General features: G+C 40.5%; 1 pseudogene; it reads left to right on the top strand.

Annotated features, from left to right (window-relative positions):
* The first annotated feature begins 3,670 nt into the window (after positions 1–3,670).
* LOC137204031 (uncharacterized protein C2orf78-like) lies at positions 3,671–8,876 on the top strand (annotated as a pseudogene).
* Positions 8,877–16,838: the final 7,962 nt, after the last annotated feature.

Here is a 16,838-nt window from a genome sequence, read left to right as displayed (position 1 = left end):
GGATCTGTACCTGTTAGAAAAACTATGAATCCTGCCACAAGTGGAACAGCAAAGAACAGCATGTCCTACAGTAGGTCTGAAGGTATAATAGCATACTAAATTCCATTGTTATTTATAATAACCTATGTTTTTTGTTAGTTTTACTTTTCAGTTTCTAATTTCTGAAAGTATCTGACATACACTGTTAGTAATCTTCTTCACAACCATTTGAGCTGGGTAAACTGAGTCAGGAAGGTCAGAATTATTGAATGAATGAATGAATGAGTAAAAAGTTCAGTAGCTTTAATGTATCTGGGACAGTCCATAGTCTAACCAAGTTTCAATCCACAAGCATTTATTTACAATTCTGAAAACTTCCACATAATTACAAATGGGACAATAGTAGTCAATTACTACTTGGATAAAGAAAAGATACAAGTTAGCACAACCTAGTTCACAAACTTACAATTAGGCACATTCAATTTGGTGCTAAGTCATAAAATATTCTTTTGCAATTTATGAAAAATATCCAATAGGCATGTAATGGCCAAAAAGTACAAATGATACAAATATCTATAGACATGACAATGTACAAATTGTGACATAAATCTATCAGAAACTAGAAAATCTATGTTGGTCTTATAGTTCCAGCTTGCTAAAAGATACAGGCTTTGGGTGGGAACACAAAAAAATCCAGACCTGGCCATAACGGGGTTTCCAGAAAGTATGGGAACTAGCAAAGAGTAGGCCTCTGGATGTGAGTGGGTCCAACATGAGATGAAATAATGCCTTAATGGGTATGTAGTATGCTGGGATGGAAAATATAGGAACAAGGGATATTTGGAGAATCAGACAGCTAAGTATTTGACACTAACAAAATCTACCAGTATCCCATAGGGCCTCAGGTACCATGCAAGGGTTTGAGGGATTCCAGTATTTAATTAAATCAAAATGTGACAATGGGAAGAATTAAGGACAGCCTCAGGGGTAGACGAACTGGGGATGTTTACACCAAGACATGTCTCAGTTAACCTGATGGGTTCAAAATGCAGGAAGTGGGTATACGGGACAAGACAATACCCTAACTGTAAGAATAAAGGTTTCGGTCAGGGTAGGGCCTCATGTTCCTAAGTGTTGAAATAGAGCTCTTTAGTTTCTTCCTCCTACATGTAAGATTCTTTTAGAGGTTAAGATGATTCTGAGCCTGCAAGCTAAAGTTAAATGGCTGGAACCAGGGAGGGAAACTAAGTTACATAGGCTCGGAACCAGGAAAAGCCTAACTAATGGTTTGCCTAACTAAATAGAATTGAATGTTGGAACTGAATATTTTAATATGTAAACATTTTACTGACCCCAAAATGTGGCTTACCACACTCCCCCCAATCTCACACCGCCCACCCTAACCTGCAGTGGCTATGGGTCCCTTGATTTCCATGGAAATATAGAGAAAAGAGACACTGATCTGGCTTGCAGGTATTTAGTAAGTTGTTAGGCTCACATCACATACTAGTATCATGTAAGTAGGCCATCTGAAGTAGGAAGCTAAGGGGAAAAACCTTGAAAAACACTTAAAAGCTTAAGGCACATCTCCATACTACACCACCTTTCACAAATTTCTTCTCAGATAAGCATCATCCCCATCAGTGAAAAAACTAGTATCTCATAATAATAAAAACAGGCCTAAATATTAAATGTGTGTCTTTGGAGGTCCCATCTATGGGATATCTTCCTGGTACTAGAAAAGTCGCCAGGAAGATCAATCTTTGCACCCCTCCCTGAAAGCTTACCACCAAGGAAAATGACTAGATCCATAGATTTCCTCCCTCAAACCAGCTTACCTCAAACATAAATCATTAGCAACTCAGCCTTTACTCACATTATCACAGTCACAAGAGTGGTTAGGGAGCAAAGCACTAACCACGGGAACTAAAACAGAGGTCACCCAGGCCAAGCTGGGCTGATGGCAGATATCTGCTCCTTACGCTTGGGTGCATAATGCGACTCGCCACAATGCCTTTTTCACAGACCCTTTTTAAAGTTTCTCCACAAAATCCAACAGGTCATGTTCGTTCATGATGCTTCGAGATAAACAATCGTCAAGAGAAAAACATGCAATATGTCTTACAATGTTGCAGTCCTTAAAAATATGACAAGGAGATAACCATGTAGACAAAACCAGAGCATTTAAAATAATCTGTATTCTACAAACATACCAGTGAATGCTATTAATAAGGTAATATGACATAAAACAAAATGAGACATATATGTAAGACTGTTCCCTTTAGTGTACAGAAATCATGGCAGTTGCTGCACTATCGAGCTACTTACATCTATGACTGTCTGTTCTGGTAATACAAAATGAGGCCAAAGTGTGTCAACTTGTTTCCCACAGAAACCAAAAAATCTACATGAATCACTTTTCTCCTGTGCCCTTTCACCTTATCTGCTCCCAGTTCTCCACGAATGTCCTCTTCCTTCTCTAATTATTCTCCTCTTCATTTTGCTTGGCCTTGCACCCAAGCATGCAAGACAGAGAATCCTAGAGGTCCAAGATTCTAGAGTGGCTGTTTGCAAGGGGGAGGAGGAGATTACAGTAACTGCCACACTGTATATACTTCTGTGCAAAGAAAAAGGGACAGTATTCAGAATGTCTCTCACATATAAACGAGCTGGATGGCAGGATACCTGTGTGGCCCAAGGAACTAGAGGTAGCAAATTATGGGGAAAACAACTGTAACCAAAGGCTGGAAGAGGAAATGTTTGCAACCAGCTCTGTCTCCTAGCTCTCTGGTATTTGTGTCCAACGGGCAGAGTCTATTTTGTGAAGCATCAAACACTGAAAAGAAGACTCCTGCTGCTTGAAGTTGACAGGAAGTAACATCCATGAGGGTAAGATCAAGGCTTGTCCTAGAAACAATGCCCATAATGGAAAAAAAAAAAAAAGAAAGCAGAAGAGAAATGTAAGTCGCAAGTCCAACCTGGCCCAGCCTGGCCCAGCCCAAGGAAGGTAGGAGTCAAGGAGACGAAATTAAAAGAGAAGAGCCTTGGACCACAACACTCTCCACAAGGTACACTCAACGAACTTCACCCTACGCTTTAACCAAGTTACAAAAAGAGCTTCTTAATCCTTACTTTTGCTCCTTAAAAGCTGCTATAAGTTCACTAATTAGACAGATATGATTTCAGAGCAATTGTAATAGTTCAAACTAGATGGCTCTTGCCTTCCTAAGGATATTAATTAAATAAGATATATATAGCTCTAAGTATATGATACATAAAATATAATACTGTGTAGGATATAGGTAACTGTTAGTAAATTATATTAATGAACGTCTGTAAGAAATGTTGCAATGATTTCCCTAATGTAAGAGCCTGGGGGAGGTAAATCTGTCTTCTAGGATTTCCTCCCCAGAGCTCAGAAATTTAGGTGTTGTTTTAGCTCTCCTACACTCTGTCCACCCAACCCCACCTTCCTGTTTGGGATCGGACCTCCCTATTGGCTATCTCATACCTTGAAACTGCCTGCTTTGTGACATCATTCTCCTATATCATATAAGTGACCAGTGAGTAGTAACCAGTGACCTTTGTACTGGACAGATGCGCTGTTCAGCTGCAGCCACTCAAGACATCCTCTGGTGTTGCCTCCTCATCCCTTGTATCTGCAGTTGATGTTTTCTCTTCTTCTCTGACCATGTCAGGTAAGAAAAGAAACTTTTAAAAGTTTTTCATTAGATTTATTTTGCCCCTAAATTTACTAGTAGATTCAAAATAGCATGGAATAATGAGGGAACGTATTGCACTAGAAGTCTGGAGACCTAATTTCAGGTTTGATTTTACTATCTGTGTGACTTTGGACAAATCAGTGACTGTCTCACAAAGCCTGATATTTTCCTTATCTGTTACGTTAGGATACTACATTGGTTGATCACTCTGATCCCTTTCTTCTCTAATATTGAGCCTTAAAGGGTACCCATGTAGAAAATGAAAGCAGGGACTTCTCAAGAGTGTTTCAACAGAAACACAGAAAAGCCAGGTGACATAGAAAACTAGCAATATATACCAAGATGTTTCATCTCTACTGGTCTCCCTCCACTAATATTTCGACTAGTTGAAAAGAGAAAACAGGGAGAGAGGATGGAGAGTACTGGGCTATATAGGGAGGCACAGAGTCAAACGTAAGGAAGTTTAGGATTGTTTTCATCAGCACAGGCCAACAGGAACCAAGAGATAGGAAACAATATAAGAATGAAGAGGGAAAGCATTGAGGAGCTCTCCAGAAAAACGTAGTTTGCAATGGAATGTTGATGGGAACCAAAGATTTTAAATTAAAGCAGAAACAGCATAGAGTGAATTCTGCTCAGAGCAGGGCAAAACAAAGTTGATTGTAGCAAATCCTTATTTTAACAGACTAAGAGGAAAGTAAGGACAGAAGAGGGTATCACCAGGAAAGGCAGCTTACCAGAAAAGTCATACTCAGTTTTTTTTTCTTTTATTCCCTCTCTGAATACAGCTGGCACTTGACAGTTTTCAATATAAACATTTTAGAAATATGTCCTAGAAATGATGCTTCCTATATACAAGAAACCAAAGTGGTTATCTAGGGGTCTGCTTTTCAATGTTTTATTCTTTCTAATGTTTAAACTATGTAGACGTTTTACCAATTAAACATTTTAAATGATATCTTCGAAATTGAATCAGAAGGACTATTTCCTTTGTGTGATATGTAGCTTCTAAGGCAAGGTTGCTTTTCATCTTTACAGTTCTTTCCTTCCTAACACAGAGAGCACATTGATCAACAGCCATCGTTCGTTTTTACATCTTAGCTACCTAAGAAGAAAAAGAAAAAGTCAAGCCCCACATTTCTAATTCCATATTGAGGGAAATCGCTGGGGGTCTAGTGGTTAGGACTCGGTGCTTTCACTGCCAGGGCCACGCGGCGTGGCAAAAAAAAAAAATTCCACATTTATCTAGAACAATATTGCGGAGTCCTTTCGATGTTCTTAAATTTGAAAAATCTTTTTTAATTGGACTCTAGTGATGATGGGTTTTTTAGGTTTTGGGATGTCATCTTCTTGGATGTTGAAGATGATTATGATCTAAGTTCTAGGATAAACACAAAAACCTTCTTGATACTTTTTAAGCTTCCTTTCTGCTTATTATATATTTCTATTCTTTGAAGCATATATTTCTACCAGGCTTAATACCTGTTACTTGCTGGGTAAAAATATGAATGAGCACAATAATGAAATTCTCTTACACTTATTATTTTGCTGTCTGCTTTGTACCAGTTTTCATTGAAATACTTGTCTGCATATATTGTGGCTACCTATACTTTCACATTGATTGAATTTTGTTGCTTTTTATGCATTTTTACTGATATATCTTCTCTGTCTGTATGTATTGGCTAGGAATTCATTCAAAATCACCTTCTATAGTGTTTTTTGGTTAATAGTATTCACTAAAATACTGTGGGCAAAATTCACTTTCATAACATTGCATGTATGGTACAGAATGTCATTTGTTAGTAAACTCATTATGCTTTGATACTTGCCACATACCCCAGTTTTCATAACTATGTATTTCGTCTTCATTATGTAATATGTTTTTCATGATTTTTCTTTGTCTTTCTAGAACTTATTGTATCTTCCTCCATATAAATCATATACAATATAACAGTTTATTCATGTATTAATTATTACTGCTATTATTATTGGTGGTGGTGTTATAACCACTTTATAGATGAGTAATCTGAAGTAATCAGATAACTTTTCTCTTAAGAAAAGAAATTCACTTTCTTAAGAAATTCACTTTCGGGTAATCATTTTGAGGTAGGATGAGAAACCAGGCTTGAAGAGGGTAAAAATGACTCTTTAAATTTACCAGGTGGACTGAGCTATATGTGAACTCTAGGTAATAGCGTGGGAACTGCACAAGGAAAGTGAGACACTGAAGATTACAATGGTAATAGCTGTACTGTTTTCTAATGGACAAAAAAACTGCCTATAGTATAAGTTCTATTTCTCCTGCTTTCTGGCAGTATCATGCTCAGAGTAGCGTCCTGCCAAGGAAGTCAGGATACTTAGGTTCTGAAACCTGGTAAGGATACTAACATAATGAGAGAATTTGAACAATTCAACCCGACCTCTCTGAGCCTCAGTTTCCTTCCTCATGAAATGAGACTGTGAAAATAGAAGTTCTCTAAGGACCTCCTAGTTCTAAAATGCTTCCAGTCTAGGAAACAGCATAGAAGTCAATACTAGCGCAGGCTGAAGGGAAAGATAGGGTAGGGAGAAGGTTGCTTCCAGCCTAGAGAACAATGTCTGAACCATACCACTTGGGTCTTCTGCCCATCTGTGCCCAACATGGGAGCACAGGCAGTTAATACAGAAGAGTGTAAAACTGCTCAGTCCTTACAACCATCATAACGGTCTGATTTTTGGTTTCTCAGTAAGTATTGACGTTAGAGGTGTCCTGATAGCAAGAATCTTAAGATAATGCTGTTCCTCAAACATAGTGAGAATTTATCAATCTCCCTGATTTTTTCATTACCCTCTTGTTCTTACAGAAAATTTCCAAAATCCACCTGTACTTGGAACTCTAAATTCTCTGCAGCACTTTCTTCCTGTGGTGAGGAATGCAACTTCCCTAACAGGAAGTGTCTGCAACTTCTCCAGAGTCTCTGCTCCTGCCGTCAGTTTGGCATCAGCTACTGGTACCTCCTTCCGGACACTCATGTGTAGTGCCTACCTTCACCAACAGTCTAGCACAACTATGTTATCTGGAGTCACTGACCAGAGCCAGATCTCCACTTCAGCTGCTTCCTATCCAGGTGTTCTTGACTGGGACATCACAGGAAGCACTGAAAAGAATTCTTCTTCACTCGGAGACTTTACTCTGGCAGTCACTGACCCACACACAGCTGCTTCCTCCATGTTTATGGCAGCCCAGTATGATAAAACTGCAGGCCCCAATAACATGGCCCCTCTATATCCATCACTTTCTGCCAGACTTGCTCAGGGAACACCACCTCAAATTCCCAATCAGGGACACAGCCTGTCACTTCCCTACCAGGAAGGAAGGCAAATATATTACTATAACCAAGGAACATTGGGGTCTTTACTGTATGGAGAACTTGGCTCCTGCCTGCAATCCTATGGCTCTGTGTCATACACAGGAAGTAGGGCCTCTGTGCAACCAGAATTGGTAATGGTACTAAGGGAGATTCAGCCCACAAATATCCAACCACCAGCTTCCACCTCTGGAATCTACTACCCTGTGTATGCTCAACCCATCACAGAAACAAGTTTTCAAGAAATCCCTGATACTCACCAGCTCCTGGCCTGCACTGATCCCCTCAGCCAAGAGGAGAAGCCTGGTTCTGAAAATACTGATCTGGGAAAGAACAGCCTGGGTCTTGAGGACCGAGGGACAGTTGAAAATGGGATGGAATCTAGCAGTGGTTTTGCAGACATTACTACATTGGCAGAGGATATTCACCTTCCCCAGCTCTTTAATTCTTTGAAAGATTTTGATCAATCAAAAGGTCCCAACGTGATCAAAGCCAAAGGCAACAGAGCCATTAAGGTGAATCAGGTGCAGGAAAAGACAAGTGTCATAAATGTTCCCTCTGATCAACCCAGGAAGAACAAACATAAAGCCTCTGAGCCTATCAGTGGTGCTCCCAAGGCCAAAATCCAGCCAAAGAATCGAGTGCCTGTTAGGGGGAGAAGTGGTTCTATGCAATGCTGCAGTCAGTGACAGGGCTCCTGTGAACACGGCCAAGGATTCTAAAGGCAAACCTCAGAAAGCTGCATCCAGAAAGATCAGCAAAACGAGCGAGCCATGGGCAGGAAAAGACAAAAAGCACCAGAGGAAGAAAGAAGGCTGAAGAGAAAAAGCAGTCAGGGAACAAAGTCAAGGCAGAAGAGAAGCCAACAATTCCCCAGACGAAGCGAAAGCAACACCAAACTGAGCTTATCCAAGAGAGCTTTAAAAAGCCTCGAACCTCCATAGGCATGCGCATGCTGGAGTCTGTGAAGGTTTTTCATGCACTGGGGAAGAAGAATGATAAGAGAACTGGGCTCTCCTCCTGTTGGGTCTTGGGAAATTCAAGCAAACCTAAAGACCCCCAGCCACCCCCAGCTATCCAGCCATGGCGGAATACCCCACGTGAGGGTAAGGGTCCTGAGAAAACTCAAGTCGAAGCCCAGAAACCAGACAGCAGTGCTGAAAGAGAGTGTCCGTCTCCACCCCAGTATGAGCTGCTGCCTCCTGGGAAGGTCAAGTTGATACCTCTGCCTTTTTCTGCCTGGGACAAGCCCCAAGGTCAACCTGCTCCTCGGAGGCCACAGTCTCTGGCCTCACATCAGCCTGCTGTTGCTGACCGTGCCCACCCTGCTTCTACTAACTCAGCTCAACCTGCTGCAGTCAGTTCTTCCCAGCCAGCTCCTGCCTCTTTGTCAGGTCCTGCCAAACCATCTCAGCCAACTGTGACCAACCCAACGTAACCAGGTTGGACCGACCGTACCCAGCCTAGTGTCCCTCAGTCTGCTGCTCCTAGGCCTGCACCCTACAAAACTTTATCTTGCACTTCTCTCCAGCAAGAGCCTGTTCCCCCTGCTGTGACTAAACGCCAGTCCCCAGCCAAGCTCCAAACCCCATTTCTACTCCAAGACTTCAGCAAGCAACCAGTTCCATGGAGGGAACACAATGTTCCTGAGGCAGTAATGTCAAAGCCCATCGAAAAAGAGCAGAGGCCAGAGCGGGAGGTCATGAAGAGGCGGGCCCAACAACAAGGTGAGAATGCTGCCAAATACACCTCTTTGGGGAAACTGCAATTTTTCATTGAGAGGGAAAAAGAAATGGAAATTGCTGACTACTACGGATATTTAAAGTAAGAGCTGCTAGGATTGTTGGTGCCACCTTGGGGACCAGCTGTTCTTCCATATATAGACAAGATAGGCATAAATTTATTTATATTGGTATATTTTAAAACAATATAACTGAATAAAAAATGTAATAGAATTAATAGATGAGTAATAAACCTTTTGAATTTTGAGATGCTGCTAACTGTGGCGTGTTTTTTTGTTTTGTTTTTGATGGAGTTGGAGTCAAAGTCTGCATGAGAAAGGAAGAACTGAATGTTGGATAGGAGAATGAAGGGGTAAAAACTGAGGAAAGAGGAAGGAACTTGGCCCAGGGCTAGGAAGGCCAAAAGAGATTTATGGATTTATGAAAGGAAGCAGGAGTGAGGATGAAATGGCAGAAGTGAAAAGCAGGGTCAGAGGTCAGGGTTGAAAGAACCAAATCTGAGTAGAGTTGAAGATGACAGAAGGTGACTCTAGGTTTACTAGGAGAAATAGAAAAGGTCTCTTGGGGAGGCTGGCCTTAAGTCTCACAACCACCAGATAGGTATTTAAGAAAACAAGAGGTTCAGGACACACCTCTGAAAGGTTTGAGTTGCCTTATTCAGGTGTGATTATAGTGGGGGGATTGGGAAATCTACCAGAGAGGTGGCTAGGGCTCAGAGTTATCCTAGGGGCAGCTGACGACAGGGGCAGAGCCAAGGGAACTGCTGCATCAGGAGGCCCACGAATAGGGCCTGGTATGTAAATCACCATGTACTCAACACCTGAGCACCAGGGCAGCTAATGAACTATTCAGTTAATCCTGGCAATGACAGGCAAGGCCAGTATTCATGTGCCACTTCACTTAGAGAGGTGAATATAATCATCAAAATCTAGATGGGACAAATTACCTGGTTTGTTTAAAAATAAAAGTCAAGGAGGAAAAAAAAAAAGTGACAGAGACATGGAGGGAGAGCCTAGAGATTAAAGAAGACTTCAGTGACCTAACAATCAACGGCAAAGTGTGGACCTTATTTGGATCTAACTCAAAATTCTTAAAAACAATTTTTTATGACATTTAGGAGACAACTGCAAATTTGAGCAGTCACTGGGTATTTACTATTAAAAAATGATATTAAGGAATAGAAGTCCTAGATTTTAAATATACATACCAAAAATATATAGCTGGGGCTTCCCTGGTGGCGCAGTGGTTGAGAATCTGCCTGCCAATGCAGGGGACACAGGTTCGAGACCTGGTCTGGGAAGATCCCACATGCCGCGGAGCAACTAGGCCCCTGAGCCACAACTACTGAGCCTGCGCGTCTGGAGCCTGTGCTCCACAACAAGAGAGGCCGCGATAGTGAGAGGCCCACGTACCGCGATGAAGACTGGCCCCTGCTTGCCGCAACTAGAGAAAGCCCTCTCACAGAAACGAAGATCCAACACAGCCAAAAAATAAATAAACTAAATAATTAATTTTAAAAAATGTATAGGTGTAATTACATGTTGTCTCAGAGCTGCTTCAAGATAATATGGAATGGGGTGAAACAGGTGGGGGTACAGATAAAACATGACAGCCATCAGTTGGTAAATATTAAAGCTGGATGAGTTCATGGGTATACAAGGAACACTTACAGTATTTTGTATACTTTTGTGTATGTTTAAAATTTGTGATAATTGTTTAAAATCAAGATGACACTGTAGAAAACAGTTTGGCAGTTTCTCAAAGATTAAACGTAGAGCTACCGTATGATCCAACAACTCTGCTACTACCTACACTGCCCATCTAAAAGAACTGAAAGCAGGGATTTGAGCAAATATTTGTACACCAATGATCATAGCAGCAAGATTCACAATAGCTACAAGGTGGAAACAACCCAAGTGTCAATCAACCGATGAATAACAAAATATGGTATATACACACAGTGGGATTTATTAAGCCAAAATAGGAATGGTATTTTGTTACATGCTATAACATGGATGAACCTTGAAAACAATAGGTTTAGTGAAATAAGCCGGACATAGAAGGATAAATATTGTAGATTCCACTTACACGAGGTACCTAGAATAGGCAAATTCATAGAGACAGAAAATAGAATAGAGGTTTCTAAGGGCTGGTGGGAGGGATAATGGGGTTGTTACTGCTTGATGGTTACAGAGTTTTTGTTGAGGATGATGAAAATGTTTTGGTTATAGACAGTGGTGATAGTTACACAACACGGTGACTGTATTTAATGCCACTGAACTGCATATTTATAAATGGTTAAAATAAATATGATTTATGTATATTTAACCACAATAAAAAAGAGGAATAACTCAGTTGAAATTTCAATTCTTCCTTGTCCGAGACTCAGTTTCATCGTCCATAAAATTCGTAATTTTAGTTGTCTATCCTCTGAGTTTAGTGAAGAGTAAGCATTCAGTAGGAGGTATCAGTACTACTTCCACTTCAACAGCAAAGGACTCTTGTGAAGATTAACTAAGTCAATGGATATGAAAGAACCTTATAAATGGCAAACTGCTATACAAATATTAACAAACATTAGGTGTTACTGTCTCCCAAAGCTATGGAACAGGTCAGAAGAAGGATAATTCTTTTGCACTGGTATGTCCTACATGGGCCAAGAGAATATATGGGTTTCTGTATTATATCAGAAGGTATTAGGAAAAGAAAGCATAAAACTTAGAGAACAATTGTCTTTTACCCCGATGCTTAAACATGCTCAGGCAACTGCTTAAAATAAGTGCTAAAGACATAATGGACATACCTTTCTTTCCTTTTAGGCTACTACTATTCTTACTAAAAGTTTACTTCATTTTCAAAATATAGAACATGGAAGCTTATAGCACTTCTTAAGCATATCTAGAGCCTACTGCCAAATACAATAGTGCAATTCATATCTTTAATCTCATTTTGAAACAGCAATTACAAATGTGTATTTAAGGAAACGACTAGCTTCCCTTTTTGAACCCATGAAAGAAGGTCAGGATTCACCTTAGCATAAGATGATAACTACTGAATTACTATGAATTATTACAGTATCAGAAAGAAGGTCATTTTCAATTACGGGTTCCATTTACCTCTAGCTTATAATAGTGGCGAGTATATGTTAACTCAATAATCAGCCCAAGTTCTTCGTTGTGTTCTTGGAGTTTGTTAAAAAAAAATCCAAGGTGGAAATACATTCTTCTGGAGCAAGATTCTTTTCAAAACTCTGTCAGAAAGAATAAAGTAAGAAAGAACATGCGTTTAAAATCCTTTATTATATTATCCATTTATTCAAACTCTGTGATGCTAACATATGAGATTCAAAGTAAAGTTTCTTCCTCTGGAGTTTACAAGCGGTATTACGATCCTTTCTTCCAGAGAGATTAGACGGAAGAAAATAAGCTCACCTCTATATATTTATTTCTCTGTTTCTTTATTTCATGTTGGTCTCCTAACCAGACTGTAAACTCCCAGAAGGCAGGGACTACATCAATTTTGCCTACCGCTGTACTGCCAGCTCCAAGCAGAGTGCCTGTGAATAGACACATAAATAAATACTTCTTGAATATCTACCTATATCAAGGATGGTTTTCACTGCTAAATAATCTTTTATGTATTTGGCTTATTTATGTACTCTGTTCGATTGGTCTGTTTGGTTATTCAAGTGCCAGCAACACACTTTTCTTTTTAAATTAGTAGACTAGTTTTAGAGCAGTTTGAGATTCACAGAAAAACTGAGCTAAAAGTACACAGTTCCCACTTATACCCTCTCTCCTTCATCCCACACAGCCTTCCCCATTATCAACATGCCATACCAGTGTGCTTCATTTGTGAGAATTCATGAACCAACACTGACACATCAGTATCAATCAAAGTCCATAGTCTATTGCATTCCTGATACAAGTAACTGACTATTTCTTTATTTCTAGTATAGTCATCCCCAAGCATTTACATACAGAGATACATATTACTTTCTTATAAATTAGTATATTCTTTATTTATAGTTAGGGTATTCCATTGTTTTTGTTGTTTTTTTAAATTAAGTACAAAAGTAGGTTGTATTTATCTATGAATTCCATTTCTGGATAGCAAAAGTGGTAGTAAAAATAACTTGCTATATAAAGGGAAAATGGAGTATGATGGGGTTGAGAGTCAGGGCTCTATATGGTGAATTCAGATTTCTGGAAGAATATGGTATTAACTTTTGCTTACCTTTTTTAAAGGAACTTTGAAAGCAATGAAACGAGTCCCAGGCATCCGCTGTTCAACTGGGAGATAGTCTTACCGCCTGTTAATATATTTTTTGTTAGGCAAATTTTACGTTAGGCTGTCTCCCTGCATAGGATGAATGCGCCTTGAAAATGGAAATCATATCCCTCTATAGTAAGTCCCTCTTCTTTCTGCTTTGCACTTTGCTGCTCCACTTATTCAACCCCACCTTGTAATAAGCTATACTTCCCTTGTTCCTGTTTTCCCATCTTGAAAACAGATAAAAGGCAACAAAACAATGCAACGGTCTCAACAAATAAGGGATATCTAAAACCAGAGGTGGCCAGAACTTCTGTATCCCTGATAGAACCTAGCCTGGTGTGGACTACTAAGGTATCATTAATACATGCATGTTGACTGAAATAGTTTAAACTCAATTATTCCACTTCATAATTTACTTTTAGTCCTTATATAAAACCTGAATAATAAAATTCCTTGATGCTAGGAATCACAGTGAAAAATAATATCTGAACTGACTTCTGTAAGATGAGTTAGAACTAAGGTTAATTCAGTATATCTGAAGCATAGAAAGTGAGGGCAATAGTGGCACAAGATGGGGTTAGAGAATCAGAGAGGATTCTAGACCACACAGTCTTAAAGGCCAACAGTTTGTTTTCTATTCTCAAAAGAATGTTTTTGAGCGATGTTTATGAGCAATGTTCCAACTTGCTTTTATGGTTTCTTGTGTGCAGGATGGATTGGAAGGAAACAAGATATATGGACACTAGTTAGGACCTAATTGCAGCACACAGGCAAGTTCAGTATTAGGATGTTGAGGAAGAGGTGACAGATTCGGAAGAAATTCAGGAGATAAACTGAAGCGGACTTAATGGGGTATGAGATGGAGGAAAGGAAGGTCTTAGGGAATTTCAGGGTTTACTATACACATGAGCACAGCCTCAAAATTAATCATTTGAACGTACAGAGGTAGATCTCTCAAATGACACTGGTTAGGAAGCAACAGTACGGCCTTTATAATTCCTAGAGACAACACAAATCAACTGTTTCGATGGAAAATTCGGCGCTACCGGTGCGTTTTTTCATTGAAACTTAGTTCCAGTAACTATTACGCACGTTTTCTGTGCCTAAACAACACAGCTTGAGGAACTGAAGGGGATTCCATCCTGGTAATTAAGGAGTGTCCCCAACACTGACAGTCCCATCTTAAAAAGCAGTCCCTCTGCATTTTACCCGAGGAGCTATGGCCAGAGCCTCCCTTTGAAAACGATGAGGGGAAATCAGAACATCACACACTGTCCCTTTCAGCTACTGTGAACTGAGCCGCGAGACGACCAATACCCCCTAGCACAGCGCGGACGGGGCAGCGCGCGGGGGCAACTGTGACAGGCGACAGCACAAGAGACGAAGCTCAGGCCCAGGGGCTCTGAACTCCACCAGCAACGCCCAGTGGCCAAGGCATATTACCTTTCCGGGATGTGCTTTCCACCCTTCCTCATTCTGACGAACGAACGTCCGGGAAAGCCGCAATGTTGACCCCAACGCCCGCGGGTATGATGCCACTGGCTCACGTCACCCCCAAGATACCGCCCACCCAATGCCAGGAGTAACAAAGTTGCCAACCCGGCGTCCCCGGTGCCAGCACAAGGCCAAGAACCACAGGCGCCTAGGCACAAGCCCACGCAGCTCGCGGACCACTTTTTTACTGCGCATGCGTCACCCCGCATCGAGATGACATCATCACGCAGGCGGATTAACGCACTTGATTAGTAAAGAGGATTCTGATGCCTGCAATTTCCCTCCTTAGCCGGAGGCTGGTAGCACACGTCCATTAGTTCGTGCGTGTACCCTTCAGAATTCCAATCATATGGGACATGGAAAGTTGTCCCACTCTCCCAGTTTCTTGTGTGGCTCTTTCAGATATTTCCCAAGTGCTTACATTCACAGTTGTATCTTGTATGTAAGTATTTGTATGTAACAGATATCCTGTATTTTATAGAAGAGCAGCATACTATGTACATACTATATACTTAGTCTACAATGTGTCTTGGATAGTGACGCTGTTACCTTTCTAAAATATAAACTTGGCTGGATTGCTCTGTTGCTTAAACATCTTCACTTAGCACAGAATAAAGCCCAAGTTTTTAGCATAGCATTGAGAACTCTTCATAAACAAATATCAGTTTGTTTCTCCAACTGAATTATAAGTTGAAACTATGACTTACAAGGACCTACATCATCCACCTCCCTCCTTTGTCCTGCCAGCCTCCCCGATCTCATCCTCTACTGCCCTGCCCTCACTCACTTTCCCCTGTCCAGCCACACTGGCTTCCTTACTATTCCTCAAATATGCCAAGCACAATCGTGCCCCAGGGACTTTGCAACTACTATTCCTTCTGCTTCAGAACACACCCTCCCACCCCATCTCCACTCTCCCAGGACACACCCTCCCACCCCATCTCCACTCTCCCACATATCCAATGGCTTGTTTCTCACTTCAAGGCTCTGCTCAATCGACATTTTAATAGAGGGGACTTCCCTGATCACCTACCACATTCCCTCACCTCTTCATCTTCTTTTGTTATTCTCCACAGCATTTACCACCACTTGACACTCCATATATTGACTTATTTATTCACCTCTCTCCCCCACTAGAAAGTAAAGTACGTAAGGGCAAGAACTTTGTTCTCTTCCTACTTCCTAGAACAGTGCCTTCAACTTAGAAGGTGTTATACAAATATTTGCTGAAAATGCAGACTCATCCACCAGAACACAGGCACCTGTTCCCTCCAACATGAAGCCTACACAACCCACTGAAACAACGTTAGTCACTGTGGGCAGACAACAAAGCCTATGGGATCTATGAATCTGTAGCCTGTGAAAAGGAGACACAAAACACAGTAAGTTAAGCAAAATGAGAAGACAAAGAAATACACAGCAGATGAAGGAGCAAGGTAAAAACCCACCAGACCAAACAAATGAAGAAGAAATAGGCAGCCTACCTGAAAAAGAATTCAGAGTAATGATAGTAAAGATGATCCAGAATCTTGGAAATAGAATGGAAAAAATACAAGAAACGTTTAACAAAGACCTAGAAGAACTAAAGAGCAAATAAACAGTGATGAACAACACAGTAAATGAAATTAGAAATTCTCTAGAAGGGATCAGTAGCAGAATAACTGAGGCAGAAGAACGGATAAGTGACCTGGAAGATAAAGTAGTGGAAGTAACAACTGCAGAGTAGAATAAAGTGAAAAGAATTGAGAACAGTCTCAGAGAACTCTGGGACAACATTAAATGTACCAACATTCAAATTATAGAGGTCCCAGAAGAAGAAGAGAAATAGAAAGGGACTGAGAAAATATTTGAAGAGATCATGGTTGAAAACTTCCCTAATATGGGAAAGGAAATAATCAAGTCCAGGAAGCACAGAGAATCCCATACAGGGTAAATCCAAGGAGAAACATGCCAAGACACATATTAATCAAGCTATCAAAAATTAAGTACAAAGAAAAAAATTAAAAGCAGCAAGGGAAAAGCAACAAATATCATACAAGGACATCCCCATAAGGTTAATATTTCAGCAGAAACTCTGCCAGCAAATAGGGTGTGGCACAGAATTCTCTTGCATTCCTATACACTAATGATGAAAACTCTGAAAGATAAATTAAGGAAAGACTCCAATTTACCATTGCAGCAAAAAGAATAAAATACCTTGGAATAAACCTACCTAAGGAGAGAAAAGACCTGTATGCAGAAAACTATAAGAAACTGATGAAAGAAATTAAAGATGATGC

Source organism: Pseudorca crassidens, chromosome 12 (genome assembly GCF_039906515.1).
Source record: "Pseudorca crassidens isolate mPseCra1 chromosome 12, mPseCra1.hap1, whole genome shotgun sequence".
NCBI lineage: Eukaryota > Metazoa > Chordata > Mammalia > Artiodactyla > Delphinidae > Pseudorca > Pseudorca crassidens.
This window is presented reverse-complemented; position numbering and strand designations above follow the sequence as displayed.